Source organism: Phaseolus vulgaris, chromosome 8, assembly GCF_051622355.1.
Source record: "Phaseolus vulgaris cultivar YP4 chromosome 8, ASM5162235v1, whole genome shotgun sequence".
Lineage (NCBI taxonomy): Eukaryota > Viridiplantae > Streptophyta > Magnoliopsida > Fabales > Fabaceae > Phaseolus > Phaseolus vulgaris.
The window spans coordinates 48,833,673-48,860,339 of NC_143505.1; the positions used below are offsets into that span (position 1 = coordinate 48,833,673).

Here is a 26,667-nt window from a genome sequence, read left to right on the forward strand (position 1 = left end):
AAAATACACTCAAGGACATATTAGTAATTCTTTGTATAATATCATTAATTTTTTTAATTATATTAATCATATTTACTACAAATTTTCTATTCATTTTTATTCTTCTATAATTTTTTTACCTATTTTCACTACAATACATCTATCTATAATACAAATAGAAGGCACTCCCAGGGTAAGTTCTAAAAAAAATTCAAAAAGAAAAAATTTGAAAATTTAACTAAAAATAGCAAGTTGAAACTCATTTTGGGAGTGACAAGTGGCACGCTGTAGAACTTACACGTGTGCAAAACCCCATTTTTAAATACTCCCCTTCTTTATATACTTTCAGCGTTTCTCTCTCTCCTATTTCTCTACTTCCCGGTTTCTCTTTCTTTTTCGTTGCCTTTTGGTTTCTTCTTCTCTGGGTTTCCTATATGGTTCTTCATTTCTGTCTTCTTCATTTCATTTTTGACCTTCTCCTTCTCGAGGTGATTATTGATATTGTTATGTGGATTCTGTTCATCTCATTTACGATTTCTTTGTTCCACAACATAACAATGATACTTTTTTTGGTTTTTCTTATCAAAGTTTCGTTCTTTTCATGTTTCTACTGATTCTTTTAATCTCTTTTACCGTTTCTTTGCTTCTTTGTTCTTCACATTGTTGATTCTGTGTTTTTTTGTTACGTTTCAAAGCATAAAAATGATATCCATCTACATTTCAGTTTCTGCAGCAATCGGTAGTGTAAGTGGAATGGATATCGTTCATATCCATTGTATGTTCAAGCACCAAGGTAAAATCTTTTCCTTCGTCTGTTCATCTGTCCTCATGGTTGTTTTCATTGTTCATTTTTTTTCTGATTTAATCATTTATGGAATTTTTTATTGGGCTACTTAGGGTTTGGTCTTCCACTCCAAGAGATCTCCTTTTTGTTGTTAAACTTTCTTTGTAAAAAAATTTACACGTTTTTCCCATCTACATTTCAGTTTCTGCAGCAAACGGTAGTGGAAATGGAATGGATTTTCGTTCATATCCATCGTATGTTCAAGCACCAAGGTGAAATCTTTTCGTTCGTCTATCCTTATGGTTGTTTTCATTTTTCATTTGTTTGCTGATTAATCGTTAATGGAGTTTTTTTGGGCTACTTAGGATTTGGACTTCCACTCAAAGAGATCTCCTTTTTGTTGTTAAACTTTCTTTGGCAAATATTTTACACCTTTTTTCCATCTATAGTTCAGTTTGTGCAGCAACCTGTAGTGGAAGTGGAATGGGATTTTCGTTCATATCCATCGTATGTTCAAGCATCAAGGTGAAATCTTTTCCTTCCTCTGTTCTCATGGTTGTTTTCATTGTTCATTTTTTTTGTTGATAAAATCGTTAATGGAGTTTTTTTTGGGCTACTTAGGGTTTGGACTTCCTCTCAAAGATGTGCAGAAACCGGTAGTGGAATGGCTACTCTTTTGTTACTTCATATTACTTCATTACTGTATTTATACATGTGTTTATTTTCTTTAGGATCTTCGTTTTGCTTTTGCAAATTATATTCGGGAAAATAGGTTAAAGTATGTTGTCCTTCATCGACATAATAATGAAGTAAATTGCAAATTTCTGATAAGGCCACCTCCCAAAGCTTCTGTTAAATTTGGTTGTGGATGGAGGGAATTTTGTCAGATCCATGCACTCTGTGAAGACCACAAATTGATCTTTAATAAGTGGAGTAACCCCAATTCATATGATGGTGTTGTTAGTGCTGTGAAAATTCAAGGTTGTATTTGTATAGTTTACTTTGAAAAGAGACATGAAATGTGTGTTATTTTTTTATAATAATGTGTTGACATAAATAAATTAAACTTCATAAAAAGTTATTCTTCAATTTAATGCATTTAATTATATTTAATGTATTTAATTTTATTATTTGGATTAATGTATTCTTCAGAAAAACTTTAACATTAAGATTATTCGCATTATATTATTCTTCAAAATTCAAATTCAAATTCAAATTCTTCAAAATCCATATTAATATTAATATTAATATTCAAAATTTACAATTTCAAGATTATTAATTACCTTTCTGATTCATATCTTCTTTTTCTGACTTCTTCTGCTGCTGCACACTTATTTCCAATTCCAAGATTATTATTATTCTTAACAGTCTTCAAATATTAAATTTTTCATATTTTCAAATTTTACAATTCCAAGATCATTAATTACCTTTCTGATTCATATCTTCTTTTTCTGACTTCTTCTGCTGCATACTTATTTCTAATTCCAAGATTATTATTATTACTAATAATCTTAAAATATTTAATTTTTCAGATTTTAAAATTTTAAAATTTCAACAACATTAATTCCCTTTGTGATTCATATCTTCTTTTTTCTGAGTTCTTCTGCTGCACACTTATTTCCAATTCCAAGATTATTATTATTATTATTAATCTTCAAATATTAATTTTTCTAAACAAGAATCCTCTTTTGCAAATGTCCTAAGCAAACCTACCTAAAATTCCATTTATTTGCATAGTAGGGTTTTCATATCATGCTAGGAATTTCAAAAAATTTGTACTTTCTTTTTAAATGTTTTCTTTATGCAACCTGACTTTTAAAATTCAAACAACAAGTTCATTAATCGCAATGTTGAAAGTAGAATTGTTTGCACGTTTTAAAGTTTCAATTTTTTATAGGCTTAATCTCTTCTGTATGAAACTTGACATGCTTAACTTTGTTTTTGTCATTCATTGAACATTTTTAAACTTAAGTTTTTTGTCATTACCTGTATATTTATTTAAAGTTATTTATGATTAATTTTGTCTTATGACATATTTGAACTAAATTCATCTTTATTCTTAGCTAAAAAACTATATCCCATTTGAAAATTGGAATGTTTGTTTTTGTTTCACAATACTGTTATACTTTATTATGTTTTCTTACCAGCTATTTCACTTTGAAATTGTAAAATTGTTTTTTTATCTTTTTGAAAATAATTTCGTACCACCTCCTCAGTATATATATACGTATATGGGTATGTTTTGTGTTTCACATTGACCATTGCATTCTACATTTTCCTTTTACTCAAAGATCACCCTTGCAATGTTTGTGTTAAGACAAAATACAAATTGTGTGAAAGATGTTAATCCATAAAGTGAAAATTGGATCCTGATAGCAAGGGTTATACGTCTGTGGTTTGTTTCTGATTTCAAGAAAAAAAAGTTTTCATTCTCCATGGAAATGGTGATACAAGACAAAGATGTAAAATAATTTATCATTTTCTTTCATATTTTTTTGTACTACAGTTTAATGAAATTTTTATTAATCATGCTTAATGTTTGTTGCTATCTTTTAGGGTGATATAATTCATGTTTCTGTTAGAAGAACTCTAATATATAAATTTCAAAATGATATTTTTGAGGATAAAGTTTATTCCTTCAATTTCTTTAGTGTGTCTATTAATTTAGGATCTTATCGCACTACCTGTCACCAATACAAAATAAATTTTAAGTTTGGAACCAAAGTAAACTCTGTTGGTAATGATCTGGTTTCATGTGCAAAACCTCATTACACACCAATTACTGTGTTAAAGGCGCCTGGTTTTGATACGGACTACTTAGTCGGTTAGTAATATTCTTTTACTTGAACAGATTTCTTTCGACATGTTTTTAAATGAATATGTTTTTACAAATGTTATTGGAATATTAACTGGTGTGGGAACTGAAAGAGAGTTGAATAGATCAAAGTCAACAACTAAGCTAAATGCGATTTCTATTGAAGTTGATAGGTAAGCTAATATTTTGTACCATAACGAATCCAAAATTTGTTTTCTTACAATTGTAATTTTAACTTACAACCGCTACCGCATTGAGTGTACTTTATTTGGTAACTATGTTGATGAACTCAATCATTTCTGTCATTTGGAGAGGTGGAAAATATTGTCATCAGTGTGCACTTTGCTAAAGTAAAGATTTTCGAGTGAAGTGATTAATTTACATGATATTTTTTTATTTGATTATTGTATTTACATGATATTTGTTATAAAACAATGCATTATATTTTAATGTAGATAAGGTTTTTCTACAAAAATTTCTTGGACTGTACAAAAATAATATATAATGATAAGTTCAAAGATACAATCGAACTCAAGAAAAGGTTAGTTTAATATATTCTTATTCTGTACTTATTTATGAACCTTTCTAATCACAACTTTTACATGTGTAGGATGATTGAAAGTATAGATTCTCCTACACAGGGACTCAGTCAATTGTGTGATTCTGGAAAACAGAATGTTGAGGATGAATTCATCAGCTTCATTCATAGAAATACTATTCAAGGCCTATTCAAGGCCTGAAAGATTGCAAAGAGGTATTACTAATGTTTTTTAACAGTTTATTGAAATGGATTATTAATATTTTAAGATCATTTTTTTTTCTTTTTACATGAAAGCACTTTTGTTATCTTAGCTACAATAAAACATATTGTAGCTGATGACGATTGGTGGTACACAGCTTGCTTATGCGGTAAAGTTGTTTACCTTGATTCCAAAAATTTTTTTTTTGTGAGAAATATAACAAACATGTTATCAAAGTCCAATAGAGGTAGTGTTTGTACTTGCCTGAATTTATTTTTAATTACATATTACATATTTCTTAATACTTATTACTTATTGTATTAATTAATTAATAATTATATTCGTTAAATTATAGATAGAATTCGTAAACCTTTATGTATTTTATATTTCAGGTATAAGCTGAAGTTGCGAGTGATTGATGAAACGGATTCCACTACTTTCGTTCTATTTGACACGGATGTCACTACACTGATCAATAAATCTTGCGTCGAATTATTTGAAAGTCATGATAAGGTAAATTATCGAACCACGCATATGTTTATTTATGCATATAAGAAAAGGTTATTATATTAATTGATATATTTTTTTAATATTTAGAACGGTGATTCTGGTGTACTACCAAAAGACTTTGATCTTTTGATTGACAAAGCTGTGTTGTTTAAAGTTGGTTATGTTAAAGATCAATCTCTTAGGTTTGACCAATCATTTTGTGTCAAAAAAGTGTGTATTGATGATAGTACTATACAAAGGTTTTGTGATGGTCGTGTTGAAAATGTGGTATGTTTCCTAATTTCAGTGTATTCTTACTTACATTTTACCCTTAAATTCCTTATTTATACTATTTTTACTTAATTTAATTCTCTTTTTGTGAAGGAACTTCATTCTGAGAAGAAAAGATTGTGTACTGTTAAAGATGTCCAACAAGATGATTCATCTGTACCACTTTCTCATGTAATTATCATTTAAAGTATTAACTTAAAAAAGTGAATAATTTACTCTTACTAATATGTTTTGTTATCATCGCATGATTTATTTAATAAATTTTCCACTGAAGTTGCTAATTTGCAATCTAAAACTGTTGATTTAGGCAGTGATAGTGTCTTAGGTACTGCTACTGAAGTGGTTGCTCCACGGGTTACAAGAGATTTTGCTTCACTTGCTCACTCCCGATGATGATATCCCACTGAGGATATTAAGCAAAAATATCAAGATCGAAAAGGGAGTAGTATAATTTCATATTGTTTCTCTAATGTTTTGTAACTTGAATGATCTATTTTCATGTATTGTAGACTTTCTTTAATTTGTATGTAGAACATATTATGATGTATTGGTACAATTATATTTTTAAATCTTTTTATGTAATATTGATGGTTTCATATGTTGACATTATGTTTGAGGTACGTAATGACTTTATAGTTCATTTTGAAGTTGTTATATATTTTTTTTTTTTCAATTTTATGTGTACATTTTAATGTATTTAATGAGTTTGTTTTTGGGTAATTCATATTATGGCATAATTTTTGTAACTTTATTTTGTAACAATGGTTCTTTCATGAAAGCTCAGAATCGTAATGGTAAGTACCTCAACTTTTACTTTTTCTTTAATTCGTGAATTTATATAGAATTATATAATATTTTATTAATTATAATTTGTGTTTTTTTTGTGAAGGTTATTGAAATATTGTTTTCCTTTCCCAAGTTCTTTATTACATGTATTGTTTTTTCGTCATTCAATTTTTATAGATAATACCTTAGTATGTGATAAAAAAAGAAATTTTTATGTAATGATATGTTTGTCCTTACGAAAAATATTTTTTTTTAAAAAATAAATTCTCATTACACTCAACCTCTAATGATTCAAACGGATATATAAGATGATATTAAATACGTGTCAGAGCAATTAATGCATCACTTCATTTTTTATTTTTGCATAAACTTTGTCCCTTCGGTATCCTTTACACTTTTCTCAAAGTATTCATTTCATCTTCCAAGATTAATTAATTAAAATTATGGATAGAAGTAATAATTACAGAAGTTAAAAGTATTATATTTTAAATTCAATATCAAATTATATTTTAAATTTTAAATTTTAATTACAGGTAGGTTATTTAATGTTAGAGGTTAGGGTTTAAGTATGTAATTTAAATATATGTATATATATAATATATAATATATATAATATAATATTTAATATGTTTAATATATTTTATATTATATTTATTTTATACTTATGTATATATTTATTTATTTATATATAATATATATATATATAATATGTATATATTGGACAAATTATAATACAATTTTATGTTCACTATTTTAATTTATTATTATATAATGTTAATTAATTCTACGTGTCATTAATATTATTATTATTTATCTATGGAAATAGTTGTATTTTTTATTAATTATTATTTATTAATTTGTTAATAACTTATTTAAACTGAAAAAACTCTATTGTATAAGGCAATAGAAAATCGAAACGTCAAAGAATAATTACAAGTAACAACTCACCTATTCTGCTTTTTATAGTTTTGTCTTTTCGTATTTATTGGTTTTTACTTTAATATTATTTCTTAATTTATTTTACTATCATTATTGGATTTTAATTATGTTTTTTATTATTTAATATAGGAACTGAAAGGACATGTTGCTTCATAGAAAACTTATCGTAGATTTGTGACTGAAAATGTATGATGGCTATATATAAGTAACATAGGGCTTTTTATTACTCACAAACCTGTTGCTTTCTTCTTTGTAACTTCTTAAATTACTCTTCTCTACTTCTTTCCTACTTCCATCATCCTCATATTTCATTTTCTCACTATCATGGTTGTCATTCCTGAAGAGATTGTAAAACTTTCTGCTAAAGGTTTGTTTACAACAGTTAACATTCGTGGGGAGGTATGTGTTTTTTTTTATTCTGAAATTCCTATATTTCATAGTTTTTTTAGTTCTTTGAGTATTTTTATGGTTTTAAAATGTATAAAATGGACACGTGGATCGTGCATTCGCCATTGAGTTTGAAAATGAACTGGATGAGGAATGGACCCTCAGCGACAGTCAAGGCAATATTCATATAGTATATTATAACAAAGATATACTTTGTCCCCAAATTTTGTATGGATGGTCCAGTCTGAGTGATTTTTATGGGTTTAAAGGTCACCACAGTATATTGTTTCGTTACGCGGGTAATAACTCCTTCAATATAACTGTTTTTATGGGGGAGTTATGTGAAATGGTTATAAGAAATTTTTTGAAGGATGTGAAAGGGAGGGAGCCGCTCAACAATGGCCCCTTTATACATTTTGGCTTAAAGTTGAGTTCCAAACAGGTCTATGGAGGATATGTGGTCAATTTACCATCCTTTCTTTTTAAATGGTTATTATTGATATATTCTATTTCTTTTATTAACTAATTATTAACTAATAATTTGGTTATTGTTTAAGGATCTGCCTTCTCCTTTTGCTGAATATGTTCGTAGAGGGAAGTTCAAGAAGGTTACTCTACATGGATGGCTACAAGATGTAGAATGCAACGTTTTCAAGTCCAGGTTTCCTTCCAGAAGTGTTACACTCTGTAGCGGGTGGAAACAATTTTGTCGTCTTCATTCTATTCGTGAAGATGACAAAATTATATTTGAATGTTATAACAAGAAGTCCTCTTCTGATATCGGGGTTCTACTACTGATGACAAGTCACTACAAAAGACTTAGTGTTTAGGATAATCAGTTATTGTTTTGAACTATATTACTCTTTTTAAGTTAATTTATTTTGCAAGCATTGCTTCCTTTTGTTGGGAAGCATAAAGTTTCCACTTTGAGGAAACAAAAATAGTTTATTTGGTTTACTCTTTATTTTTATTTTATTGTGGTTATGTTTAATTATCTCATTTTATTTATTTGTATTTATTGTTTAGGGTTCCAATATTTGCAATATGTATACATACTGCTTTTAATTTTTTATTTTTTATCTGGCATATTAATAATGTGTTGACATTTCTAAATATGCTCAAAACTATAAGAATTGCCAGTATATTAAACAAATCATAAACCTGTTTTAGATTGTGGAATGCATGTATATTAATTTGATTGTCTATATATTGTTTATGTTTATATTGTTTATTATTAATTATTATTTATTAATTAATTAGTTATTGATGTATTAACTATTTTTTTTATCTTGAAACCTTTTGATGTACATATGCTTGTTTTTCTGTATCATTTTTCTAATTTTTAGTAATTTTTATGAGTACTATTTCATTTTAAAAATATTTATTATATATATCTGGAGGTGACTTCATAGTTCAATATGAATTTGCCTACAATCTGTTTCTGGAGGAAACACACATTTTTTTTATTTACAAGGACTTGACTTGATATAATCTAATGAATTATACTTTTAATTGCAGTAATTATTGTGGAGTACTTTTTGTAGGATGAACTTAAAGAAGGAAGTTGGTCTTTAATACTTCATTTTTCATGTATATATCTTATGGGAACATAGTATTAGAAAACGTTTTATTTAGTTTAAATTAGTTTAAATTATTGTAATGTATTGTAAGTTACAAGTTATGGAAAAAAATTATTCTTTCACTTTTACATATAATTTGTGGGTTGTTAACATTGTAAAATTGTGTAATTTTAATGTTAATTTTTTTTATTATATTTAATTTAATTAAATTAAATTTCAACTCCTCAATTTCACTATTTTTATATTCTTGAATTTCACAATTTTTATATTTAGCCAGACTTATTATAATTTTAAAGTACAATAAAAAAAACATTGTTAAGAAGAATTAAAGTAGCCCAAGAAAGGACATTTATATTATTTTCAAATAAAATAAATTTGTATAAAATATTATTTAAGACTTCGAGAACTTTCAGGTAATCATTACTTTCACACTGAGTACAAATTTTGAAGTTAAATTAAAAAGAAATTTTTTTTAAAAAAAAAACTAATATTAGTGCAAATTCAAAATAACTTAATAACACAATTTTCAGAGTAAATCATTAACAAATGACTGAGGAAGTTTCTGGAAAAGCACATAAAGTTGGGTGTGCTAATATTAGTTCAAACTCATTTTCCCTTTATCATCTTCATCTTTTTCGACATTCATAACCCAACTGATATCTATTTGTTACAGTTTAGAAACAACCTTAGTTTCTCTATTCTTTGTCTCAGCAACTTCTTTTTATCCATTATACCAGATACCAGATAACCAAATAACCAAATACCAGATCTACTAGATTGTTTACTTTGTTTCTGCTTGATTCTGGGAGATACAAGTGAAACGTTGTAGAACGGAAAAGGTAATTAAAGCTTGGATCTTTTTTCATTCCGACCGTAAATATTAATTAAAGGTGCATGCATGTCATAAAAAAAATGTTGTTATAATAATATTTGTCTATTCTTAGGCTTTAAGACATAAAAATTGTTTCTCTTCTACTGTGATTTCCCAATATAGAATGGAAAAGGTAATTAAAGTTTGGATCTTTTTTCATTCTGAGCATAAATATTGATTCAAGTTTCCATTTTTAAATGTTTTTAGTTCATAGATTTAAGGTATATACATTTCATAAAAAAATGGGCTTATAATAATAATTTTCTTTACCATCTTTTTCATTTATATGTTTTGTTCGTTGATTTCTGTTTTAGTCAAATTAGGAAATACAGAATGAGCATATCTATTTTAGTCAATTTTTTTGGGCGGTATACATATATTACGTGTTTTTGCATGCTGTGTATTATTTTAGATATATCCAATGCAAGGATTCTTTTTTTTTGTTAAACAGAAAAGTTGTTCTATAATGGTGCAAAAGAAAGTTAGCAAAAGTTCTTTTCTTTTTTTTTTGCTTATTAGGGTTGTCAGATCATGCTATATTTTTTTATAATTGACATACTTTATGTTTCTGTTTTTCGATGTTGCTTCGTTCTTCTGTGGTTTAAGAGATGATTGTTTCTAGATAAATGTTGGTTCAAATATATTACTATATTTAATATTTACTATATATATTATTATATATACAATCTGATAAGTATATTCCTTGCAAGTTTGCTCTTTCAAAAAGTCAACCAACAATTCATTAATGATAATGCTTAAAGTAGAACGTTGTTCTTTTTGGACTGGAACATGAATTTGTTGTTTTCAGATCTTAAAAGTTAAGTTCCCCTTTTTCACAACAACTTCTAGACATGCATTGCATGAGCTTTCTTCATTGAACATTGATACTATCTAAATTTGTAAATGTTTTTATGGTTGTTATTATTTGATTTTTTAATTATGTTACATTTCGAACTTTGTTTATTATGCAAAATAAAGAAAAAAGGTGCAAGTTATCCCTTTTAAAAGGTAAATTTTTGGTTGAACATTTTTAAGTATTAAATATCATTATTATATAATTATATATAATTAGATATCATTATTATTATATAAAAAAACTACACATTTTTATTTGTTCAATATTTTAATATTTAATTAATAACTGCATTATGTCAAAGTAATAACATATAAGGAAGTCCCGTTCCTGACCATGTACCGTCAAAATTGGCGCCAAAACAAACAGCCAAAACAAAACTAGTGTGAACAATATATTGTACACACTTACTCCTCAAAACAGTACATACTTTTATGGCTGAAAATAGTTCTTACTACAATACTCCCTGAAGTTCAATCATTCAGCTTTCAGTAGTTATGGAGCAACTGAAGCAAAATATTAATAGAAGAAATAGGATTGTTAGTCTTTCTCAAACAAATTCTAATGTATCAGGTACAACAACTACAACGTATATTTAGATTTTTAAGTGTCATATATACATACATATAGATATATATTTAAATATTAGGCTCAGAAAACAATTTCATAGTTTATTATGATGTAATAATATATAATGAACTCTCAGCACAATTTATGGTAAAAATATATAAAAAATAAATGGTATGTTATAGTTCTTAATAGATTTAGTGTCTGTTTATGATTTGACCTATTGTTTTACATGGGTTTTATTTTCCAGAGAATCAAAATCCAAACACAACATGCATATCTGAATCCAGTAATGGTAAGCATAACTTTAAGTATATAAGTATATTGTTTACATGAAAGTACTATATGTTATTTATTTATTTATTTATGATTTTCTTTCCAATTTATTCTTTTTTTTAGTTCTCGACGCTGATAATGAAAAATATGCCAGAAGAAAAAGAAAAAATATATTGTATGAACTGCGTAGCGGAAAAGTCAAAACAACAGGTAGAGAACATAATTACCTTTTTTTTTATCATTAATAATACTAAAAATTTATCCATGTATTCTTATTTTGAAACATGTTAATTCAAATGGAATACACTTATGTCATATAATTATATGAACTTAATTTTAATGGTATGTAATTCTTTTATTATATATATTTAAAAATTAGGTTCATAAAAGAAGTTAATAATCAGTTATAATGTCAGAGTGAATGAACTCTCAACACAATTTATGGTAAAAATATATAAAAAAATAGATGGTATGTTATAGTTTTTAACAGCTTATTAGTTTACATGGGTTTTATTTTCTACAGAATCAAAATCCAAACACAACATGCATATATGAATCCAGCAATGGTAAGCATAACTTTAAGAATATTCTTTACTTCAAAGTACTCTATCTTATTTATATATGATTTTCTTTGTAATTTTTTTTTAGTTCTCGATGCTGATAATGGAAAATATGCCAGAAGAAAAAGAAGAATTATATTATATGAACTGCGCAACAAAGAAGTTAAAACAAGTAGCGAAACCTAATTACCTTTATATATATATATATATTTATATTTAGATTTATATTTAAAATAGAATTAACATTATTTTTCAATTGATATTGAATGTGTAAAACCAATTCAAATTAATTTTCAATTGATATCAAATGTGTAAAAGAAATATATAGTAATTTGTCATTCGTTTACCTTATTTATCACTCATTCTGACTTTTTGTTGTAGGTGGAAGTACTCCAAGCTCATATCAAGATTTTGGTTCTCCAGCATCAAGAATTATGATAACAAATATCCCTGTTTATGAGAAGGTTACTCCCAACAATCAATTAATGCATTCAACAACCAAAGTATTGTCATCAATGGGTACTGCTAGTAATGTAGAACTGCTTCAAGGTTAGTGAAAACGTATTATAAATTATATTCATTACAATTTATACTAATACTACATCAATAGACATTTTAATTTTTATATATATTGTTTTTGTGGAATCATTTTTTGTTGTTTATATTAATCAGATGTTGCAAAATCTGCAAGGTCAGAGGGGAAAAACTTCATTTATGATCAGCGAGAAAAGGTTGATCAAACAAGAGGTAGTAACAATGACATTTTATTTCATTTAACTCTCGCAGTATATCATTCAATGAAATTTCTAATTATAGTACTAAAGTCAACTCTTATGCCTCATTTATTTTTTTGTAGGTCAAACTATTGTGAACTCAACTAAGCAATTTTTGTGTCAAACTTCTCAAAATACAAGCATAAATGATTCTGTCTCTGTAAACCTGACTCCTGACAATGAATTCAACACCATGCCTTCAATTACAAAAGTATTGTCAACAATGGGTACAGTTAGTATGAAGAATTTGGGCTTAAAGTGCAGGTTCATGGTTAGTTCTTAATGGATCATTCACATGGTTTGATTACAATTATAGTATTATTACAAATATACAGACAGTTTAGATTTATTATTATAGTATTAATTTATGTTTTACTATATTTTTTCTTAATCAGCGGAAATCATTAAGTAGCAATAATTATCATATTATATATATATATATATATATATATATATATATTTCAAACACACTAAAATGTTAAAGTTCTTCAAATCATTGTTGAAAGATTAACTTTAATATAAAAGAATTTATAAGTTCTTATATACTGATTGTTAATTGATTTATCTTATTCTATCACTCATTGAAACTTTTTGTTTTAGGTCAAAGTACTCTTAAATCAAGTCAGGATTTTGCTTCTCAAACATCTAGAATTACAGGCTCAAATTTCCCTTTTTCTGACAACCTTACTCCTAACAATGACTTAAACATGATGCATTCTACTACTAAAGCAATGTCATGAATGCAAACAATTACTTATGGAGACATTATCCTCACTCAACGTCTTCATGGTTAGTTTACAATCCATTATTCGTTATATTTGATTACAATCTATAGCAATAATACATTTGAATTTTATTTCTTTATTTTTTTTGGAAAATATTTTTTTTGTTTGTATTTGTGCACATTTTGGGAAAGATGCAAACGGGTGATCAAGCTAGAGGTAGTAGAAATATAAACTAAAACATTATTCATTTTCGTACATTTATTCCTTCAATAATGACTTATAAAATAATTCATCATTCAAATGAAAATTCATTTAATGAAAGACATTTGTTTAACCTAAATCATTGTGTTTCTCAATCAGTGACCCCTAAGAATCATTTGAACGTGATGGATGCAACTTCTCAATCATTGTCATGTTTACAAACAATCTGTACTACCCCTAAATTTGAAGGTTAGTTCAGGAAACCAATGTAAATTATTTTTCGTTATTCTTTTATGACAATTAAATTTCAAAATCATACTGATGTTTTACTACTACTTAATTGCTGCTTTGGAACATATTTTATCCAGGTAATTCAGTTGCAGGGAGTGTAGGGTATGTAGTTAGTAACACACTAAACTTACATAACTAGTTCGGTACATACAGTGTTCAAATCCTTGAATCAGTGACTCAGAGATTGAATTTTGACGAAGGTGTCCAAAATGAAGAAAATAATGGTACTAAAAATTGTTAATTTATAATTTTATTTTATTTTAATTTTTTAACAACCACTTTCTTTTATTATTATTTTGTTTACGATGATACCACAAGTTTCTAATTCTGAATTATATTCAAAAGTTGAAAATGAAGGTCCATATCTTTAACTCTAACTTCTTCACTTCTTCATGCAAACTAAATCCATTTATCTCAGAAAAGTAATAGATCACCTTTCTTAATTTTCTGAAAATAGATACTGTTGAATTTGGACAACCTACTATTCAATGTCAATACTGCTTGGGCGAGGTCTGGTATGAAGAAAGATCTTAGAAATCTAAGACTTCTGTTAATGTTTTTTCTATTTGTTGTCAAAAGGGAAAAGTACAACTCACTTTCTTACAAGAACCTCCTAAATTGCTGTTAGAGTTATTAAATGGGCAAGATAGTCGAAGTCAACACTATCTACAAAATATTAGAAGTTACAATAGTATGTTTTCATTTACTTCAATTGGAGGGAATATTCACTCTTCGATAAATGATGGATATGGACCTCCTCAATTTATTCTGCATGGATAAAACTATCATAGGATTGGAAGCTTGCTCCCCGATAGTGGATCATCTCCTAAGCTTGCACAACTTTACATATATGACACTCAAAATGAAGTGTCAAATAGATTATCTCACTTTGGGTATGTGTTATATTCAGTTACTTTAATGATTTACTTTCTATTTACTGAATTAATTCAAAGATAATTTTTAATGATATATTTTTAAAAATTGCATGTAGGTCGAAAGTGAAAAATGTGAAGTTCGACAAATCCTTGATGGAAGATCTTACCAAGATGATTGATGACAACAATGTTTTGGCAAAAAGTTTTAGAAGAGTAAGAGATTTTGTACATAATGATGTAAATTCAGATTTTACATTGCAAAGATCCAAGGTTGTACAATACCCCTACAACAGATGAGATAGCAGCATTAATTGTGGGTGATATGAGCAACATGGATGTAGGGCGAGATATCATATTGAAAAAAAGTTCAAGACAATTGTTTAGACTCCATGAAACACATACAACCTTTATTCCATTACAATATCCATTAATATTCCCCTTTGGAGAGGATGGGTATCAAGAACAGATTCCAATACGAAATTCTGGAAGTAAGAGCAGAGAACGTAAGAGAAGTCGTATTTCATTAAGGGAATTTATTGCATTTAGAATTCAAGAAAGAAATGTGGAGTTTGGGAATATAGTCCACTCACGTTGATTGTTTCAACAGTTTTTGGTTGATTCATATACAATGGTTGAAGCTCAAAGCTTGTCGTTCATAAGGCTAAACCAAAAAACAATTCGTTGTGATATTTTTGCAAGATGTACAAGAAGCAATGTAATATGATTCCAATAGCAAGATATAGATGATTCTTTGACATTTTATGGAATCAACTTGAGCTGGAATATGATTAGGCACTTTTCTAGAATTGGATCAATGTTCTATCATTCAAGAACTCACCAAAACTTAAGTAACCAAGCCAAAACTCATATGGAAGTCCATTTCTTGTCAATTGAATCGGTTAAAAGGCATAAGAATTCAAATGAACCGTTTAAAATGCCTAACAAATGAATTGCACCGAACAAAAGCAAGAAGAAAGAAGATGAACCGATTAAAATTCAGCAAAGAAGAAGATGAACCGATTATATTCAGCAAAGAAGAAGATGAACCGAACAAAACATGAAATAAAGCTAAAGCACCGCATAGAATTGCAAGAAAGAACTTAAGACATGTTTTAAGAGATCATATGGACATGGAGATGAAAGATATAAACGGAAAAGAGAGAAGACTTATGTGGTTGAAGAACTTGGTTGATGAACACGCCACTTGAAGTGTGAATGCTCCAAGATAAGTGTGAATTGCCGCCACTTGAGGAACCAAGGCACTCAATATGAGACTAGGAAAAGGAGAAGGCAAGTTCTCACTCACTCAATCACCAATTTGGGAGAGTTTCATTACATCAAAAATCAATTCTATTATTTGAAGGACCTAAGCCCTCCTTTTATAGGAGCAAGGACCGGTCATGAGACTAACAAAGCTTGCATGACAAGCTAACCAAAAGTTTCTTTCATGCTACTCACTTCTAACGCCTATAGTGAGACATGAAGAGACACCTTCTAGAATATTCTAAACTAATGCCTAAAGATGCTTTACAAAAGAGGTATCTAATGTTTCCCTCTAAGCACCTTCCTAAAAACTATATATTTAAACATTCTACTTTTTATACAAAAGACACTATAAAAAGAGAAAACAATCTACCACTACTTCCTAATTCTTTAAACTTGCACTTTGTAAGCCTTTGAGGTAAGCTAATGTCTTCTTGAGCCTCTTCAACTTCGGCCTCTACCTCCTCTTGACCTTGATCTTCGACCTCTACCTCTTCTTGATCTTGATCTCCATCATACTCCCCGAGTTGGAGAGAATTAGACCATGAATTCTGGAGACCTACGGAAAAAGGAGTTAGATCACTGATATTAAATGTATGACTACCAAGGTATGTATCAAGCATATCTAACTCATAAGCATTATCATTAATCCTCTTTAGGACTTGGAAAGATCCATCACCACGACGCATTAGTTTGGACTTCCTTTTAGTAGGAAAACGATCTTTCCTCAAATGAAGCCAAACCCAATCACCTTCATCAAATAACAATGCTTTTCTCCTTTTGTTGGCAAGTTCAGCATACTTGCAAACCTTCTTCTCAATTCTCAACTTGATGTCTTTATGCAAATTTTTAATAAAAGAAGCTTTGTCATTACCATCTTTGCACAAGACATCATCAAGTATGGGAATAGGAAGAAGATCAAGAGGTGTTAAGGGATTAAACCCATAGACAACCTCAAAAGGAGAATGTGAAGTGGTAGAATTTACTACACGATTATAAGCAAATTCAACATGTGGTAGTAAATTCTCCCAAACTCTAGGATTCCCAGAAATAAAGCATCTCAACATTTGTCCCAAAGTTCTATTTACCACTTCGGTTTGACCATCGGTTTGTGGGTGACAAGTGGTAGAAAATAAAAGTTTAGTACCAAGCTTACCCCACAAGGTCTTCCAAAAGTGACTCAAGAACTTGGAATCTCTATCGGACACAATAGTTCTAGGAATCCATGTAAACGAACCACTTCTTGAAAGAAGAGGTTTGCAATATGACATGCATCATCCACTTTGTGGCAAGGAATAAAGTGAGCCATCTTTGAAAAACGATCCACTACCACAAAAAAGGAATCATTTCCCTTAGATGTCTTGGGTAATCCTAAGATGAAATCCATAGAAATGTCAACCCAAGGCATTGAAGGGATAGGAAGAGGAGTATATAAACCATGGGGATGCAATCTAGATTTAGCTTTACGGCAAGCTATGCATTTTTCACACAAACTATGAACATGTTTATGCATATGCGGCCAAAAGAAATGTTCATGTAACACATCCAAAGTTTTTGCAACCCCAAAATGACCCATTAATCCTCCCTCATGTGCTTCTCTAACAAGAGATAATCTAATGGAGCTTTGGGGAACACAAAGACTTTTTCCTTTAAAAAGAAAGCCATCTTGTATAAAAAAATCTTTGTGTCCTCCTTTGATACATTCTTGATAGATAAGAGAAAAATCAAAGTCATCATGATAAAGATCTTTAATGTGATCAAAGCCAAGAAAGTGAGAACCCAAAAGATTGAGCAAGGCATAGCGTCTAGAAAGTGCATCGGCCACAACATTATTTTTGCCTTGCTTATGCTTGATCACATAAGGAAATTGCTCAGGGAATTCCACCCACTTAGCATGCCTCTTGTTAAGTTTGTTTTGGCTTTTCAAATATTTAAGAGATTCATGATCACTATGAATCACAAACTCTTTAGGAAAAAGATAATGTTGCCAAGTAAACAAAGCTCTAACAAGTGCATATAATTCCTTATCATAAGTGGAATAGTTGAGATGACTTCCTTTCAATTTCTCACTAAAATAAGCTATGGGGTGGCCCTCTTGAAGGAGAACAGCCCCAATGCCTATACTTGAAGCATCACATTCAATCTCAAATGTTTTAGCAAAATTAGGAAGGGCTAAAATGGGAGCATTAGTCAATTTTTCTTTTAAAACATCAAAAGCATGTTGTTGTGCTTCTCCCCATTTAAAAACCACATCCTTTTTCACTATATCATTGAGAAGTGCAACTATGGTACCGAAGTTGGGTACAAATCTTCTATAAAAAGAAGCAAGACCATGGAAACTTCGGACATCATTCACATTGGTAGGCGTTGGCCAATTTTGAATGGCCACTACCTTAGATTGATCTACATGGACCCCTTTTTTACTCACAACAAACCCTAGGAATTCTATATGATCAAGTGCAAACATACATTTAGCAAGGTTAGCATACAAATGTTCTTTCCTAAGGGTTTCTAAGACTTGTCTAACATGCATCCTATGGTCACACAAAGACAAGCTATAAATGAGGATATCATCAAAATAAACAACAACAAACTTGCCAATGAATGGTCTTAAAACATGATGCATGAGGCGCATGAAAGTACTTGGAGCATTAGTTAAGCCAAATGGCATAACCAACCACTCATATAAACCAAAGTTGGTCTTAAAGGCCGTCTTCCATTCATCACCCGGTTTTATACGAATTTGATTGTAGCCGCTTTTAAGATCAATCTTTGTAAAAATTTTGGAACCATGCAATTCATCCAACAAATCATCAAGCCTTGGTATGAGATGCCTATACTTAATTGTAATGTTATTTATAGCCCTACAATCCGAACACATCCTCCATGTGCCATCTTTTTTAGGGACAAGTATAATAGGCATAGCACAAGGGCTCATGCTATCTTGAACCCAACCTTTAGCAATTAATTCCTCAATTTGTTGGCGAATTTCCCTAGTCTCACTTGGATTGGTCCTATAGGCCAGACGATTGGATAAAGAAGAGCCCGGAATTAAATCAATTTGGTGCTCAATCCCTCTCAAAGGTGGAAGGCCTTTTGGAGGATCTTGAAACACATCATGAAACTCCTTTACCAAATTATCCAAATAATGAGGACTATCTACAAGTGGTTCTAACTTAAGAGGTCTAGGAATAGCTAAGAAGATAGGATTGCGAGCCACTATATCCCTTTGGACCTCATGCCTAGAAATAAGAAGCGTAGGCTTAGGACTCTTTACTTTTTCACTCTCCCTCTTCTTCTTCATAAGAATTTGGTCCTCATGGACTTCTCTTGGAGAGAGAGATTTCAAAATGACCTTGTGACCATGGAAATCAAAAGAGAGTTTATTGGTAAAGCCATAATGAAAAACTTTTCTATCATATTGCCAAGGCCTTCCCAAAAGAACATGTGTTGCTTCCATGGGTACAACATCACATAAGACCTCATCCTTGTATTTTCCAATAGAAAAATTAATGAGGACTTGCTTATTCACAATGATTTTGCCTACTTCACTAAGCCATTGCAATTTGTAGGGCTTTGTATGAGAGATAGTAGGCAATCCAAGCTTATCTACTACTCTTGTACTAGCCACATTATCACAACTACCACCATCCACTATTAAAGAACAAATGTTGTTTTGAATAAGACATCTTGTATGAAAAATATTTTCCCTTAAACTTTTATCAAAAGGTTGTAAAACTTGTCCAAGAAGTCTTCTCACAACCAACAAATCTCCTTCAAGTGGACTCTCACTCTCATGCTCACTAGATGATCTAGAATGTGAAGAATGCTTATGTGAATCCGAATCATGCTCACTAACTACAATGCCATTATGCACAAACATATTCCTTTTAGAAGGACAATTAGCCGCAATGTGACCATAACCCATACACTTAAAGCATTTCTTAGTAGATGATTTGATTGGAGATTTAGGATTAGAAGTTGAAGGCCTAGATTCCTTAGGTTTGAAAGAAGACTCTTTAGAAGGGTTTTTGGAAAAAGATTTTCTATTTTTCCAAGAGTTGTTGTAGTAACCATCATTGGGAGATTTTTAAAAGCATTTCTTTTAGCAATTTGGGCCTCAACCTTCATTGCAAGATGAACCAAAGATGAATACTCTTGAAGTTCAACAACATCTTGAATATCCCTCCTTAGACCACTTACAGACCTAGCTATCAAGGCTTCCTCACTCTCTCTCAAATTAACCTTAAGCAAAAGCGTTTCCAACTCCTTGAAATATGCATCCACACTTAGCGTGCCTTGTTGAAACCGTTGGAGCTTCAACATGAGGTCTTTCCTAAAGTGTGGTGGTACAAACCTAAAGCGCATACACTCAACCAAATTGTTCCAAGAGACCACGGGAGGTCTCTTGTTATAGCAAATGTCCGTTACATAGCCATGCCACCATTTCATGGCATAATCAACAAATTCTAGGGTGGCTATCTTCACCTTTTGGTCCTCCTCAACCTCATAGGTGTTAAAGATTTGTTCACATTTAGCCTCCCAATCTAGATATACATTAGGATCACTATCCCCATTAAAACTAGGAATTTTGACAAAAGGAACTTGAGGCTTGGACTCATGGTGAGGTCTTTGGTCACGTGATGGTTTCTCTCATTGGAATGATGATGATGCCTCCTTCGTCTAGGATCATCTCTATAGCCGTGAGCAGATGCAGAACCCATGGAAGAATGCTTAGGAGAAGGTTGTATTTCATGCAAAGAATGGACAACTCCTTCTTGTTGCAATTCAATCTTAGCCAAATGTGCTTATAATCTTTGCAATTCTTCATCCTTTTGAGCAAGAGCCTTCCTTGCTTCTTTCAATTCATTAAGAACATAAGCTCTATGAGTAGAGCGTGGCTTTGAAGATTCATCACTTGAATAGGTATCCATTAGAAAAGAAAACAGTAAACACAAGAACAAACAATGTTAAGAAAACAAAGTTAGCAACAACAATTAGAACAAAATGCCGAAGGTAGGAGTCACTCAAAGCACTCCAAAGAAAGAAAACTCCCCTTTACCAATCTGATCTTGAGGCCTTTAGTAACCTCAAATGAAAGATGTCAAAGCAATAGCACACAATCTCAAAGCTAAACACCACAAAACCAAAGAATCAATGAAAGACAATCAAGAAAAGGTATAAACAAGAAAAGGCTATAACAAAAGAAATACAAGATATATGACAAACTCAAAGATTAAGGAATAAAAGACAAGCAAGAAAATAAGGTACTCAATGAAAAAGAAGGCACACAAAAGAGACCTAAAGAAAAGTACTAGAGTAGATGAAGAAAACAAAAACATAACTACTGAAAAATATTTTTGTGCAAACTGTGCGTGATGTTTACCGATTTATCTGGAATGATATAAAGCGAACTGGATAATGAAATTGTAACCACAGAAAATTCAAGATCTTAGCTCAAAAATGGGACTAGAATTAATCAAAAACAGTAAGCCAATTAATTGTGATAAATTTTCTAAAATCACTGCCAGATTACCGTATTTTTTTCGACAGAATTACACACTGTTTGTATTTCATTTATCATTTTTTTTGTACTTTGAATTTTGAAGTACTTCTTTTTTCTTCTTTTTTATAAAACTATGACGAACTCAAATCCAGAATTTCAGAAATTTCCAGAAAGTAAATCAATTGCAATAAATCGAAACAGTTAGCACGTTTTCAGAAAAACAGAGGAAACCTAATCAGGAATGAAAAATAGAATTAAGAACTAGCAAAGACAATGGAAAATATGTGTAAGAACTTGTATAGGTCTAAAATACAAGTATGAACTCAATACTAAAAAGAAAATGCACCAAAGGATCAAGAAACAAACACATAAAACTGTTCTTAACACAAAATCAAGAAATAAAAATTAAAACAAAAGGACCACAAAGAATTGATAACATTATTGGAAAAACATGACTATGACAAAACTTATAAGGATTCAAAAATTAAAAAGACACAAACACAATGTAATATAAAAAAGAAAACAGCAAGAACACCCAAAAATAACCTAAAACAGAAAGGAAACAACAAGAATAGAAAGTTCTTGAATTAAAGAGCCTACAAACAACTCAAACACAAACAAGAATAAACCTAAACTCTAGATACCACATGATATGATTCCAATAGCAAGATATAGATGATTCTTTGACATTTTATGGAATCAACTTGAGCTGGAATATGATTAGGCACTTTTCTAGAATTGGATCAATGTTCTATCATTCAAGAACTCACCAAAACTTAAGTAACCAAGCCAAAACTCATATGGAAGTCCATTTCTTGTCAATTGAATCGGTTAAAAGGCATAAGAATTCAAATGAACCGTTTAAAATGCCTAACAAATGAATTGCACCGAACAAAAGCAAGAAGAAAGAAGATGAACCGATTAAAATTCAGCAAAGAAGAAGATGAACCGATTATATTCAGCAAAGAAGAAGATGAACCGAACAAAACATGAAATAAAGCTAAAGCACCGAATAGAATTGCAAGAAAGAACTTAAGACATGTTTTAAGAGATCATATGGACATGGAGATGAAAGATATAAACGGAAAAGAGAGAAGACTTATGTGGTTGAAGAACTTGGTTGATGAACACGCCACTTGAAGTGTGAATGCTCCAAGATAAGTGTGAATTGCCGCCACTTGAGGAACCAAGGCACTCAATATGAGACTAGGAAAAGGAGAAGGCAAGTTCTCACTCACTCAATCACCAATTTGGGAGAGTTTCATTACATCAAAAATCAATTCTATTATTTGAAGGACCTAAGCCCTCCTTTTATAGGAGCAAGGACCGGTCATGAGACTAACAAAGCTTGCATCACAAGCTAACCAAAAGTTTCTTTCATGCTACTCACTTCTAACGCCTATAGTGAGACATGAAGAGACACCTTCTAGAATATTCTAAACTAATGCCTAAAGATGCTTTACAAAAGAGGTATCTAATGTTTCCCTCTAAGCACCTTCCTAAAAACTATATATTTAAACATTCTACTTTTTATACAAAAGACACTATAAAAAGAGAAAACAATCTACCACTACTTCCTAATTCTTTAAACTTGCACTTTGTAAGCCTTTGAGGTAAGCTAATGCCTTCTTGAGCCTCTTCAACTTCGGCCTCTACCTCCTCTTGACCTTGATCTTCGGCCTCTACCCCTTCTTGATCTTGATCTCCATCACAATGAATCGAGGAGAAACAAAATCTTCTGCAATTGGAAAGCATATAGTTTTACCTGCATCTTTTACAAGAGGAATGAGGTATATGTTTAACAATTGCCAAGATGCTATGGCCATTTGCAAAACATTTGGATATCTTGATTTATTTATCACTATTACATGCAATGTAAACTGGTCAGAAATACGTGATTTTGTTACTTCAAAAGGATTAACTGCTGCTGATAGGCCAGCCATTGTTTGTAGAGTTTTCAAGATGAAATTAGATCAAATGATGATTGACTTAAAAAAAGATGACTATTTTGGCAAAGTTAATGCAAGTATTGCATTTTTATGTATTGCATTTTGAAGAATTTTTTTCATATTCTCATAGGCATGTACACTGTGGAATTTCAAAAAAAGGGTTTACCTCATGCCCACATATTATTGTGGTTCGATGGAGAGAAAAAGTTAAGAACTCCAACAGATATTGATGGAGTCATCTCTACAAAATTACTGGATGCAATTTTATATCCTAAATTGTCAAAGGCAGTGACAACCTACATGATACATGGCCCTTGCGGGGTAAGTCGAATAAGTTTACCTTGCATGATTAACGGTAGATGTTCGAAATTTTACCCCAAAAAATTTAAATTGTTGACTACTATTGATGAGGATGGATATGCATTCAAGATAATGGAACATTCATTCTTAAAAATGGAATTAAGTTGGACAATAGAAATGTTGTGCCATATAGCCCATTACTACTACTGAGGTACCAAGCCCATGTTAACACATAATATTGCAACAAATCAAATTCAATCAAGTATTTGTTTAAATATCTGAACAAGGGTCCAGATAAAGCCAATTTGAAAATTACTACTGCTGATAAAGACTCTACAGAGACCCCAGTAATTGATGAAATTAAACAATATTATGATTGTAGATACATATCCCCATGTGAAGCTGTGTGGAGAATATTTTCCTTTGATATTCATCATAGATGGCCTCTAGTTCAACTATTGACTTTTCATCTATTGTACGAGCAACCAATTCTCTTTAAAGACAATGACGACATTGATAAAATATTGAACTTTAATTAACATAAAAGAACAATGTTTTTAGCTTGGTTTGAAGCTAACAAAATTTATCCACTGGGAAAAAAATTGACTTATTGTGAATACCCTAGATATTTTGTTTGGATGGCAGAAAAAAGAGAGTGGAAGCTAAGGAAAATTGGTGAAGATTAACATATATTCTTGCAGGGTCAGGGGAATTATATTATCTGAGGTTATTGTTGAATTATCAAAAGGGTTGCTGTAACTATGATAATATCAAAATTGTTAATGGTTTCATTCACAAAACATATAAAGAGGCATGCTATGCAATGGGGCTATTGGCAGATGATAAAGATTTTATTGATGCCATTATAGAGTCCAGTGACCTTACTTTAGGAAATCAATTGAGAAGACTCTTTATTACCCTTTTACTGATGAATACTATGTCTAGACCAGATGAAGTGTGGAACAAAACATGGAAGTTGTTATCAGATGACATTTTATACCAAAAAAGAAAGGAGTTTGTCCTACTAGGTATAAATCTTTTATTTCTTGGAAATTTATAATTTATAATTACTGTATGACATATAATTTCTTTCCTAGGTCTTAGAATTGATGATGCTCAAATACAAAACCTTTGTCTTCTACAAGTAGAAGAGTTATTAATTTCAAATGGTAAGTGTTTGAAAGACTTTCCAAGTCTCCCACAACCTATTCATTCAGATTCTTTTATTTATCAAAATAGATTCATTATTGATGAATTGGATTATGACAAAATAGAAATGTCTGAAATGAATTGTTCTCTTTTTCAATCTCTTACTCCGGAGCAAGTGGATGTCTATGAGAATATAATGACCACAGTCCTGTCAGAGGTTGGTGGTTTTTTTTTTCTTATATGGTTATGGAGGAACTGAAAAAACTTTCATTTGGAAAACATTGTCCACTGCTATTGGATCAAAAGGGTTGATTGTGATAAATGTAGCTTCTAGCGGTATAACTTCTTTGTTACTTCCAGGAGGAAAACCAACTCATTCTACCTTTTGCATTCCTTTGTTAATAAATGAAGAGTCAACCTGCAATATTCCTCAAGAAAATCTTATGGCCAAATTGTTGATCAAAACTAAATTAATTATATGGGATGAAGCCCCAATGATTAATAGGTTATGTTTTGAAGCCTTGGATAGAACTTTAATGGATATCATGAGAGCTGAAAGTGAAGAAAATGCTCTTAAACCTTTTGGTGGTAAAGTAATTGTATTGGGAGGAGACTTTCGTCAGATATTACCTGTTGTAAAAAATGGATCAAAATATGACATTGTGAAGGCAACAATAAATTACTCGAAGTTATGGAAACATTGCAAAATCTTAAAACTTACAGAGAATATGAGATTAAAGAGTCATACATCAATGCAAAGTCAAACAGAAATAAAAGAGTTTGCTAATTGGATACTTCACATTGGAGATGGAGATATGGAGTTAAATGAGTTGGGACAAGGAATGATTGAAATACCGGAAGAGAATTGAACAACCTTTACTGCAGTTGGTTGAGTTTGGTTATCCCACCTACATAAACAATTTGACATCTGATGGTTCTTTTGATGATGGTGCAGTATTATGTCCTACAATAGAATGTGTGGATCAAGTGAATGAATTCATTTTATCATTAATACCAGGATCTGAAGTTACTTATTTAAGTTCAGACAGTCCTTGCAAACCTGAAGAAAAAGAAAATGCTCAAGCTAAGTGGTTTACAATTGAAATTTTGAATGATATCAAATGCTCTGGAATTCCCAATCATTGTATTAAATTAAAAGTTGGAGTTCCAATAATGCTTCTAAGAAATATTGATCAAGCCAATGGACTTTGCAATGGAACAAGATTACAGGTAACTCACTTAGGGAAAAATGTTATTGGTGCCAAATGTTGAATCAAGTGTGTTCAAGCTTTGAAGAATCCAAACCCTTGAAGTTTGATGGAAGGCTGGATGTGCTTGTTGTTGCTGAGGTGTTTTAGAATAGGATCTGGGGTAGATTATCTGTGTAAATCCACTCTTGATTGAATCCAAAGCTTAAGCATCTCAAACCTTTTAATTGAAAGTGTTTTTCAAACTAAATGAAAAACAACCTATTGTTTTGTCGAAACAACCGATTGTTTTATACTTAGGTGTTTTTAGAAAGGTTGAAATTTTTTTTTGATGGTTGACTTGCTGTCAAACCAAAACAACCGATTGATTCGAGCATTCAACCGATTGTTTGTTTTGGGACCATAACAGAAAACTGTTTTGTGCTCTGACTGAGCTTTAAATGATTTTATAACTGTAAGAAGTCAAATTCTGAAATTATCCTAATGCAAATCTATGTTGATGACATCATC

The 26,667-nt window shown here is 30.5% G+C and overlaps 1 pseudogene; it reads left to right on the forward strand.

The window, feature by feature from the left end:
• Window positions 1-681: 681 nt before the first annotated feature.
• On the forward strand, window positions 682-26,221 carry LOC137825287 (uncharacterized; annotated as a pseudogene).
• Window positions 26,222-26,667: the final 446 nt, after the last annotated feature.